At 32.6% G+C, this 10,000-nt stretch overlaps 5 non-coding genes across 5 annotated transcripts in view; all 5 read left to right on the top strand.

Annotated features, from left to right (window-relative positions):
* Positions 1 to 162: 162 nt before the first annotated feature.
* Positions 163 to 281, top strand: LOC145848257 (5S ribosomal RNA). Its single transcript, XR_014371833.1, has one exon. It is a non-coding gene; the product is annotated as a 5S ribosomal RNA (ribosomal RNA).
* Positions 282 to 3,134: 2,853 nt separating this feature from the next.
* Positions 3,135 to 3,253, top strand: LOC145848252 (5S ribosomal RNA). The gene has a single exon (XR_014371828.1). It is a non-coding gene; the product is annotated as a 5S ribosomal RNA (ribosomal RNA).
* Positions 3,254 to 7,098: 3,845 nt separating this feature from the next.
* Positions 7,099 to 8,906, top strand: LOC145848250 (small subunit ribosomal RNA). Its single transcript, XR_014371826.1, has one exon. It is a non-coding gene; the product is annotated as a small subunit ribosomal RNA (ribosomal RNA).
* Positions 8,907 to 9,088: 182 nt separating this feature from the next.
* LOC145848243 (5.8S ribosomal RNA) lies at positions 9,089 to 9,241 on the top strand. The gene has a single exon (XR_014371820.1). It is a non-coding gene; the product is annotated as a 5.8S ribosomal RNA (ribosomal RNA).
* Positions 9,242 to 9,463: 222 nt separating this feature from the next.
* Positions 9,464 to 10,000, top strand: part of LOC145848253 (large subunit ribosomal RNA) — a 3,631-nt gene continuing 3,094 nt past the window's right edge. Inside the window, exon 1 of the ribosomal RNA XR_014371829.1 lies at positions 9,464 to 10,000. This exon is cut by the window's right edge and continues 3,094 nt beyond it. This is a non-coding gene — a ribosomal RNA (large subunit ribosomal RNA).

The following is a 10,000-nucleotide window of genomic DNA, read 5'->3' as shown; positions in this document are numbered from 1 at the left end:
ATTAAAACACCAAAAAAAAAGGTTTTAATAAAAAAAATACTTACATCAAGTTAAAATTTTATAAGGATTAATTTTAAAATATCAAATTGATTGTAAATCAAGTGCAAATAGGTTTTTTAAACAAACCGAAGGGTTTATAAAGGCTTGTAAACGCTTTCAAACGCCTACGACCATACCACACTGAGCACACCCCATCTCGTCCGATCTGGGAAGTTAAGCAGTGTCGGGCGTGGTTAGTACTTAGATGGGTGACCGCTTGGGAATACCACGTGCCGTAGGCTTTTGCTTTTTGAATTCATCTTTTTTGTACTATTTTTCTTTCTGACCTATTTATACTTATTACTCGTTTATTTACATTTCTTTAACGCTTAAAAGAAAAGTAAATTCTAGTTATTAGCAAATAAAAACGTAAGCCAATCAGATAACGTTATTTGCTGTTTAAACCAATTAGAGCGCTAAAAAAGTGGTTTGACCAGTTTGAGATATCGAAAAAATAATGGCACCATCTTGTAGAGTACAATTTTCTGAGTTAAAATTAATACAATTAGTCTTTTATACTAAAACTTAAAAGTTTTTTTGTCCAAAAACAAATAAAAGCGTGGCTACTTGAAAAATCAAACGAAAATAAATTTTGCACTTTTGTATTGTGAGTCATAATAAGTTATTTACTGTTACCAACAGATACTAGCAAAAGCTTTTTAAAGTTTTGTATTAACTTAATGTATTTGTAATTACTTTTACTTAATAGAAACTATTGAATTACGTTTACTTAGTTTACTTTTGTATGTGTATTAAATATATAGCAATTTTGCTTGAACTTAAATAAAGATTATTAAACTATTAAAAGAAAACTATCAAAGTTTACTAACTCAAAAGCTAAATCTTAGTTATATTGTTATAAACATTTATGTTGTAATTTACTAATAACTAAATGAGTTTATTTCAAACAAAAAGAATTAAATAATGTTATGTTATGTCAAGCCTACTATATGAGGTATATAGGTATATAAGGTATACAAGCTTATGTTTGAAAGTTATAATAATTAAAATAAAAATAAATATTTAGTTGGTAAAATTTGTATTTAATATGCTTTGAAATTAGAGTTAGTATAGATGTTTTTTTTTAAATATAATAAATATAAGTATTTAGTTACTAATAATAAACTAAAATACCAATTTTGTAGTTATTACAAAAAAAAAAACTTATCTTACTTAAAGTTCACTGTAATTGAAACATTATACAAAAGCTTTATAATTATAAGCTTTGAATAATTCTATTTGAATAAATAATAGATTCATAACTATATTCATGTTTGCATATTTAAATTATAAAAAGTTAGTGTTTTGTGTATTGACTTTATGATTATTTTATTTTAGTAACTGTTAGTTTTATACTTTAATAAAAGAAATATGGTTAACAAGTAAGTTAAAAATGAAAGAAGCATAAAAAAACACACTAATTAACTGCTTATTCAATAGTTTGATTATTTAATTATTTTTCTGTTATATAGTTTAATCGTATTGTATAAAAAATACAGAGGTTTAAAGTAAGTTTGAATAAAAATAAAACAAAACATATAATATAAGCATTAGTTAAAATACATAGTTTTTTTTTCTAAAAAAATTTAATTCTTTAATAATAAGTAGTAATTTAAATAAAAAATAATACAAGTAAAGTTATACAATATATATACTATAGTTTGTCAAACTAGGCAAACACTACTAGGCAAAAAACAAACTAGGCAAAAAACCTACAAAGTAGGCCACCACTACAATCCTATGTTCCAACTGGAAATTCAATGAGATCGTTACTGTACTTGTGATGAACGTTGATAATCCCCAAGATTGTAAGTCGAAGGCCTTACCCAACCTAACCAGCGCACTGGTTTTCTTACAACTGAATTAATCAACATTTATTATTGAATATAATCATTATTGATAGATAGAGGAATGTTGACAATCAACAACAGATTGTAGGTCAAAGGCATTACTCGACCCAAGTACCCACAACCTAGATTGAACAACATTTATTAGATAGATTTGTTTAATGATAGATAGAGGAATATTGTCAATCCACAACAGATTGTAAGTCAAAGGCATTACTCGACCCAAGTACCCACAACCTAGATTGAACAACATTTGTTAGATAGATTAGTTAGATAGATAAATAGTACAGTATAATCTCAAAGAATTTGAAGCCCGAACATTGAACGATAGTGGTGTTTCGTGACGACTAGCGGGATTCGATCTTACAACCTTCTGCTTATGAGTCAGCTGATAAGACCACTGACCCACCGCGCCACGACAAAGATAAAGAAATATTTTGCTATATAAATAGGTTGATTTTTATAATTTTGTTATACAGTGTCAATTACAGTGAACTTCAAGTAAGATATACAACAGTATATATATTTCCGAGTCTGACTTTGAGTACTTTTTATATTATTAACAAGATTTTTTAGGAGTAATATCTGTTTAGTTCTTTAATATATCTTTAAAATAATAATATTTTTTAAGGTGTTTAAAACTTTTAGAAGCTGTATGTAATGTCTTTTAGTTTAATAGTTCTTTTAAATTAGTAAAAAAAATAAACATGGTTGAGTTATCAAATTAAACAAAATAGAACGTCAAGTATTTAATTACTAAAATTAATTTAATTAAAAAAAAATCTCAGGTAATCTAAAATGTCAGGAATTATTTAAAAATAAATATAAATTTAAAACTTATTATATTGAAAAGATTGATGAATAATACTCTTGAATGTATGCAATGTTTGTATTTGTAATGCAATAACATAAATGGATAGATCAATGACAAATTGTAAACATATTGTATTATTTTATTTTACGATTTTATTTTATTTATTTAATAATTCAATAAACTTTACTTCTACTTTTCCTGGTCTTAGGTAATTTATAGATAACAATTATTTAAACAAACACTTTTGTACAGTTACAATACAGTTTTAGTACAGTTTGGGAGTAACTGTTGATTAAAAAAACAAAAAAAAAGTTAATTCAGGTTAAAATTTTATAAGGAATAATTTTAAAATATCAAATTGATTGTAAATCAAGTGCAAATAGGTTTTTTAAATAAACCGAAGGGTTTATAAAGGCTTGTAAACGCCTTCAAACGCCTACGACCATACCACACTGAGTACACCCCATCTCGTCCGATCTGGGAAGTTAAGCAGTGTCGGGCGTGGTTAGTACTTAGATGGGTGACCGCTTGGGAATACCACGTGCCGTAGGCCTTTGCTTTTTGAATTCATCTTTTTTGTACTATTTTTCTTTCTGACCTATTTATACTTATTACTCGTTTATTTACATTTCTTTAACGCTTAAAAGAAAAGAAAATTCTAGTTATTAGCAAACAAAAACCTTAGCCAATCAGATAACGTTATTTGCTGTTTGCTTATTTGCTGTTTAAACCAATTAGAGCGCTAAAAAAGTGGTTTGACCAGTTTGAGATATCGAAAAAATAATGGCACCATCTTGTAGAGTACAATTTTCTGAGTTAAAATTAATACAACTAGTCTTTTATACTAAAACTTTAAAGTCTTTTTGTCCAAAAACAAATAAAAGCGTGGCTACTTGAAAAATCAAACGAAAATAAATTTTGCACTTTTGTATTGTGAGTCATAATAAGTTATTTACTGTTACCAACAGATACTAGCAAAAGCTTTTTAAAGTTTTGTATTAACTTAATGTATTTGTACTTAGTTTAAATTAATAGAGTTTATTTGGTTTACTTTATTATGTGTATTGAATGTGCTAGTATCTAAAAATAAATACAACTAAAACAAAACAAACAAGGAGAGTACTTGAATAGAACCAACACAATTTACAGACCAGTTGTGTACTAAATTTAAAGAAATTCTGAATAGTGAATATGCAATTATTATTATAAGTTCAAAGTTCACTTTAATTTAAATTAATGTATTTTGTAAATTGGTTTTATTTAATACGATAGTAGTGAATTACTTTATTTAATTTACTTTAGTATGTGTTGTATAACTTTATTTAAACCAGAAGCAAAACGGGATTATACTTTCAATAAACTACACAATTTACAGACCAGTTGTGTACTAAATAAAAAGCTATTGTGAATGGTGAATATGCAATTATTATTATAAGTTTATAAGTTCACAGTTTACAAAAGCTTTAGAATTTAGTTACTATTTTGTTCATATTTGCATATCTAATTTATGAAAAGTTAGTGTTATGTGTATTGGCTTTTTAATTTCTTTATTTGTAGAACTGTTAGTTTTATATTCTAAAGAAACATTTTTAAATAAATATGTTTAACAAGTAACTTAAAAATGGAAGAAATATATTGTATATATTGAACTATTTATATTTATTCTAGCTATTTGCTTAGTGTATTTATTAATGTGATTATTTTATTTTGTTGTTTGTCTTATAGTTTAATCGTATTGTGTTGAAATATATATATAACAAATACAGAGGTTTAAAGTAAGTTTAAATGAAAATAAAATAAGACATATAGTTGAAATATAAGTTTAAAAAAATAGTTTTTTTTTTTTTTTTTTTCTTTGTTTGTTTGATTGTTTGTTTATTATATAATCGCGACGTGTCATTTTATTACTTTTAAGCATACTAAATATAATAATAGGTATAGTTATAGGAAAAATTCAATTAGTTTCTAATGTAATAAAAAAGTTTATTTCCACAAATAAATAAATACCTGAAAAATCAAATGAAAAATAAATTTCGCACTCCTGTATTGTGAGTCATAATAGGTTATTTACTGTTACCAACAGATACTAGCGAAGGCTTTTTAAAGTTCTATGTTAATTCAATGTATTTGTACTTAGTTTTATTAAAATGACAGTATTGATGGTTACGTTTATTAAGTATGTTTATTTAACGTTATGTAACTCAAGTAAAACCAGAAGCAAATAAGGAGACTACTTTCAATAAACTACACAATTTACATACCAATTGTATACTAAACTTAAAGCTATTCTATTTTATTCTTGATAGTTATTTTAAAGTTATTAAATTATACAAATGTATTTTGTAAAGTAGTTTTATAAAGTTACTATAGTTTATTTAACTTACTATAGTATGTGTTATATAATTTTAATTAAACCAGAAGCAAAAAGGGAGACTACTTTAAATAAACTACACCATTTATTGTTATATATAACTCTAATAAAACCAGAAGCAAAAAGGGAGACTACTTTAAATGAACTACACAAATTAAAAATATATTATTATTTATAAATCAATCGTGTTGTGTTTCAAAATACATTTTTCAAATAATGTTTTACAAGTATTTATCAGTTATTTAGTTTTCTTTTTATAGTTTAGCCGTATTGTTTTATTTATTTGTTATTATTTTTATTTAATTGTTTGCTTATTATATTTATCGCCATGTGCTTAAAAAATAAAACAACTATAAAGGTTAAAAAAGTAAGTTTAAATAAAAATAAAATGAAACATACAAAATAAGCTTATGATTTTTTATTATTATTATTATTATTATTATTATTTTTATTTTATTGTTTGTTTATTATATCTATCGCCATGTGCTTAAAAAATAAAACAACTATAAAGGTTAAAAAAGTAAGTTTAAATAAAAATAAAATGAAACATACAAAATAAGCTTATGATTTTTTATTATTATTATTATTATTATTATTATTTTTATTTCATTGTTTGTTTATTATATCTATCGCGATGTGCTTAAAAAATAAAACAACTATAAAGGTTTAAAAAGTAAGTTTAAATAAAGATAAAATGAAACATATAAAATAAGCTTATGTTTGATTTTTTTATTTTACTTTTATTAAATTGTTTGCTTATTATATTTATCGCGATGTGCTTAAAAGAATAGAACAAATACAAAGGTTTAAATTGTAAGTTTTAAATAAAATAAAATGAAACATACAAAATAAGCTTATGATTTTTTATTATTATTATTATTATTATTATTATTATTTTTATTTCATTGTTTGTTTATTATATCTATCGCGATGTGCTTAAAAAATAAAACAACTATAAAGGTTTAAAAAGTAAGTTTAAATAAAGATAAAATGTAACATATAAAATAAGCTTATGTTTGATTTTTTTATTTTATTTTCATTTAATTGTTTGTTTATTATATTTATCGCAATCTGCTTAAAAAAATAAAACGAGTATTAAGGTTTGAAAAGTAAGTTTAAATAAAAATAAAATAAAAATATAAAATAAGCTTATGTTTTTTTTTTTTTTTTTTTTATTATTATTATTTTTATTCAATTTTTTGTTTATTATATTTATCGCAATGTGCTTAAAACGATAAAACAAATATAAAGATTTAAAAAGTACGCTTAAATAAAAAATAATACAAATAAAGTTTATTTATAATAAATATATATATATTTAAAACATTAAAAAAAGTAGTTTATACATATTTTTTTTTATTTATTTCTTTTAAACATATTAAATAAAGTATAAAAAAGTATTAAAACATTTAAACGTAGCATAAATAAGCTTAAAACATTAAAATAATCGAAAAGAAACAAAGAAATTGAAAAAAATCGGAAAAAATCGGCAAAAAAAGTTCAACAGCAACATTTGAGCATCATACACGTATGCATTACTTTACACTAGTGAGAGAGACGTGTTTGTGCGTTCGGTCGACTTGACGAGAAAGCGGGCTTAAAGCATTACTGTTTAGCACCCGAGGCGCGGCTATTGCAGCGGCGGCGAACGTGCTATGTAAACGCATTGGAGCAGCGTATGAAAAACTACAAGCGTCCAGCGGCGGTAGGCTTATAGCTTTGCGAAGTCGTCGAGACGAGTAGCCGACGCAGGCAGGCACGGCTCGAGGCGGGTAACTGCAGCAGACAGATGGCGTGTTGCTGCTGACGAGTTAACCGGCAGAAGGCAAACGGTTGGTCGGGAGAAAGAACAGTCAGTTGTATAGCTGCATGCTGCAGTCGACGCGGGCTGGCGCTTTAAACAGCAAAAGGCCGGCGCCGACTTTCAGTAACGTTCGCAAGGCTTTTAAGCCGAGTGATAGAAAAGGTCTGTATTTATACAGTAAAAACGCTCAGTCGAGCAACGGGTTTAAACGCCCTCGGATAGTTATCTGGTTGATCCTGCCAGTAGTCATATGCTTGTCTCAAAGATTAAGCCATGCAAGTGTAAGTACGAGCTCACGTACAGTGAAACTGCGAATGGCTCATTAAATCAGTTATGGTTCATTTGATTGTACGCTTTTACATGGATAACTGTGGCAATTCTAGAGCTAATACATGCGTAAAGCGCCGAACTGACGTGAGGCGCGCATTTATCAGACCAAAACTAACCGGCTTTCGGGTCGTTACAATGGTGACTCTGGATAAGCTTGCGGATCGCACGGCCTAGTGCTGGCGACATCTCATTAAAGCAACTGCCCTATCAACTATCGTCGGTACGGTATCGGCCTACCGAGGTTGTAACGGGTGACGGAGAATCAGGGTTCGATTCCGGAGAGGGAGCCTGAGAAACGGCTACCACATCCAAGGAAGGCAGCAGGCGCGCAAATTACCCATTCCCGGCTCGGGGAGGTAGTGACGAAAAATAACAATGCAGACCTCGTACGAGGTCCTGCAATTGGAATGAGTACACTTTAAACTTTTTAACGAGTATCCATTGGAGGGCAAGTCTGGTGCCAGCAGCCGCGGTAATTCCAGCTCCAAAAGTGTATATTTAAGTTGTTGCGGTTGAAAAGCTCGTAGTTGGATATAGGGACGGCGAGGTTGGTCGGTCGAAAGGCTAGCACTGGCCTTGTTGTTCTTGTTGGTCGGTGCCTTCGCGGTGCTCTTAACTGAGTGTTGCGGTGGTCCGGCAAGTTTACCTTGAAAAAATTAGAGTGTTCAAAGCAGGCTTTACGCTTGTATAATGTTGCATGGAATAATGGAATAGGACCTCGGTTCTATTTTGTTGGTTTTCGGAGCACGAGGTAATGATTAATAGGAACGGACGGGGGCATCCGTACTGTGCCGTTAGAGGTGAAATTCTTGGATCGGCGCAAGACGAACGACTGCGAAAGCATTTGCCAAGAATGTTTTCTTTAATCAAGAGCGAAAGTCAGAGGTTCGAAGACGATCAGATACCGTCCTAGTTCTGACCTTAAACGATGCCGACTAGCGATCGGGCAGTGTCGAACTTAAGAACTGTCCGGCAGCTTCCGGGAAACCAAAGTCTTTGGGTTCCGGGGGAAGTATGGTTGCAAAGCTGAAACTTAAAGGAATTGACGGAAGGGCACCACCAGGAGTGGAGCCTGCGGCTTAATTTGACTCAACACGGGAAATCTCACCCGGCCCGGACACAGCGAGGATTGACAGATTGAGAGCTCTTTCTTGATTCTGTGGGTGGTGGTGCATGGCCGTTCTTAGTTGGTGGAGCGATTTGTCTGGTTAATTCCGATAACGAACGAGACTCTTACTTGCTAAATAGCTGCTCGACCCATTGGGTCGGAGACAACTTCTTAGAGGGACTAGTGGCGTTTAGCCACACGAGATTGAGCAATAACAGGTCTGTGATGCCCTTAGATGTTCGGGGCCGCACGCGCGCTACACTGACCGGATCATCGTGTGTTCCCTAGGCCGAAAGGTCCGGGTAATCCGTTGAACCCCGGTCGTGCTAGGGATAGGGACTTGCAATTGTTTCCCTTGAACGAGGAATTCCCAGTAAGCGCGAGTCATTAGCTTGCGTTGATTACGTCCCTGCCCTTTGTACACACCGCCCGTCGCTACTACCGATTGAATGGTTTAGTGAGGTCCTCCGATTGAGCCTGGTACGTGCGGCAACGCACTCGCCGGTGTTCGAAAAGACGATCGAACTTGATCATTTAGAGGAAGTAAAAGTCGTAACAAGGTTTCCGTAGGTGAACCTGCGGAAGGATCATTAACGAATCGAAATTTGATTTCAAGCGACGTCTCTTCTTCGAAGGGACCGAGCCCTGTAACTGTTATAGTTCGGTCGCGTTGCTTTCTGACAGCGGGAGTAATAATTCAGCACGCAAGTGCTGGCGCGGCCGCTTCTTTTTGAACACGATTTTTTGGTTGCATTGAGATTGATTAACACGAGAGATCTCTTAGCGGTGGATCACTCGGCTCGAGCGTCGATGAAGGACGGAGCTAGCTCCGAGAAGTAATGTGAATTGCAGGACACATTGAGCATCGATATTCTGAACGCGTATTGCGGCCTCGGGTAATCCTGGGGCCACGTCCGTCTCAGGGTCTTTAACACACCGATCCTTTCATTAGTTTGAAAGTGCCTGCGACTCGTTTCTTAATTAAGGAGCGTGTCGTCAAAGACAGCTGGTCTGGCGATTTCACAGCTGAAGCGTGAGCAGCCTGCTGGCCTCGGGTGAGGTAGCAACGACGGTAGGTGCTCGAGAATAAGTTAAGTGACTTCAAAAGGCCGACGTACAAAGCGCATGTACTTTTGTAGTACATCACTTTTGACCTGAGATCGGGCGGGACGACCCGCTGAACTTAAGCATATCACTAAGCGGAGGAAAAGAAACTAACAAGGATTCCCCTAGTAACGGCGAGTGAAGCGGGATAAGCCCAGCGCTAAATCCGAGCCTTTTTGGAGGGCGAGGAAATGTAGCGTATGGAATTCAGCATGCGGCGAACCAACGACTGCCCACGTTCTTCTGATCGAGGCCTTTTCCCAGAGCGGGTGTTAGGCCCTTGGCGGCGGTCGTAATTCGTCCTAGCGGTTTTCCCGGAGTCGGGTTGTTTGGAAATGCAGCCCTAAGCGGGTGGTAAACTCCATCTAAGGCTAAATACTGGCTCGAGACCGATAGCGAACAAGTACCGTGAGGGAAAGTTGAAAAGCACTTTGAAGAGAGAGTTAAAGAGTACGTGAAACCGCTTGGAGGCAAACGGAGGCGCCCATCGAGTCGCCGGACGTTTTCAGGCGCTGCGAGAGCTGTCCTACTGTTTGAGTGATCTTCGGAGACTCTTACGGTTGCGCTGGCGTCGCGGCGCTGC

The sequence above is a fragment of the Thalia democratica genome, unplaced genomic scaffold, assembly GCF_965202585.1.
Source record: "Thalia democratica unplaced genomic scaffold, ktThaDemo2.hap1.1 HAP1_SCAFFOLD_1311, whole genome shotgun sequence".
Lineage (NCBI taxonomy): Eukaryota > Metazoa > Chordata > Thaliacea > Salpida > Salpidae > Thalia > Thalia democratica.
The sequence above is the reverse complement of the archived record's forward strand: the minus strand, read 5'-3'. Positions and strand labels throughout refer to the sequence as shown.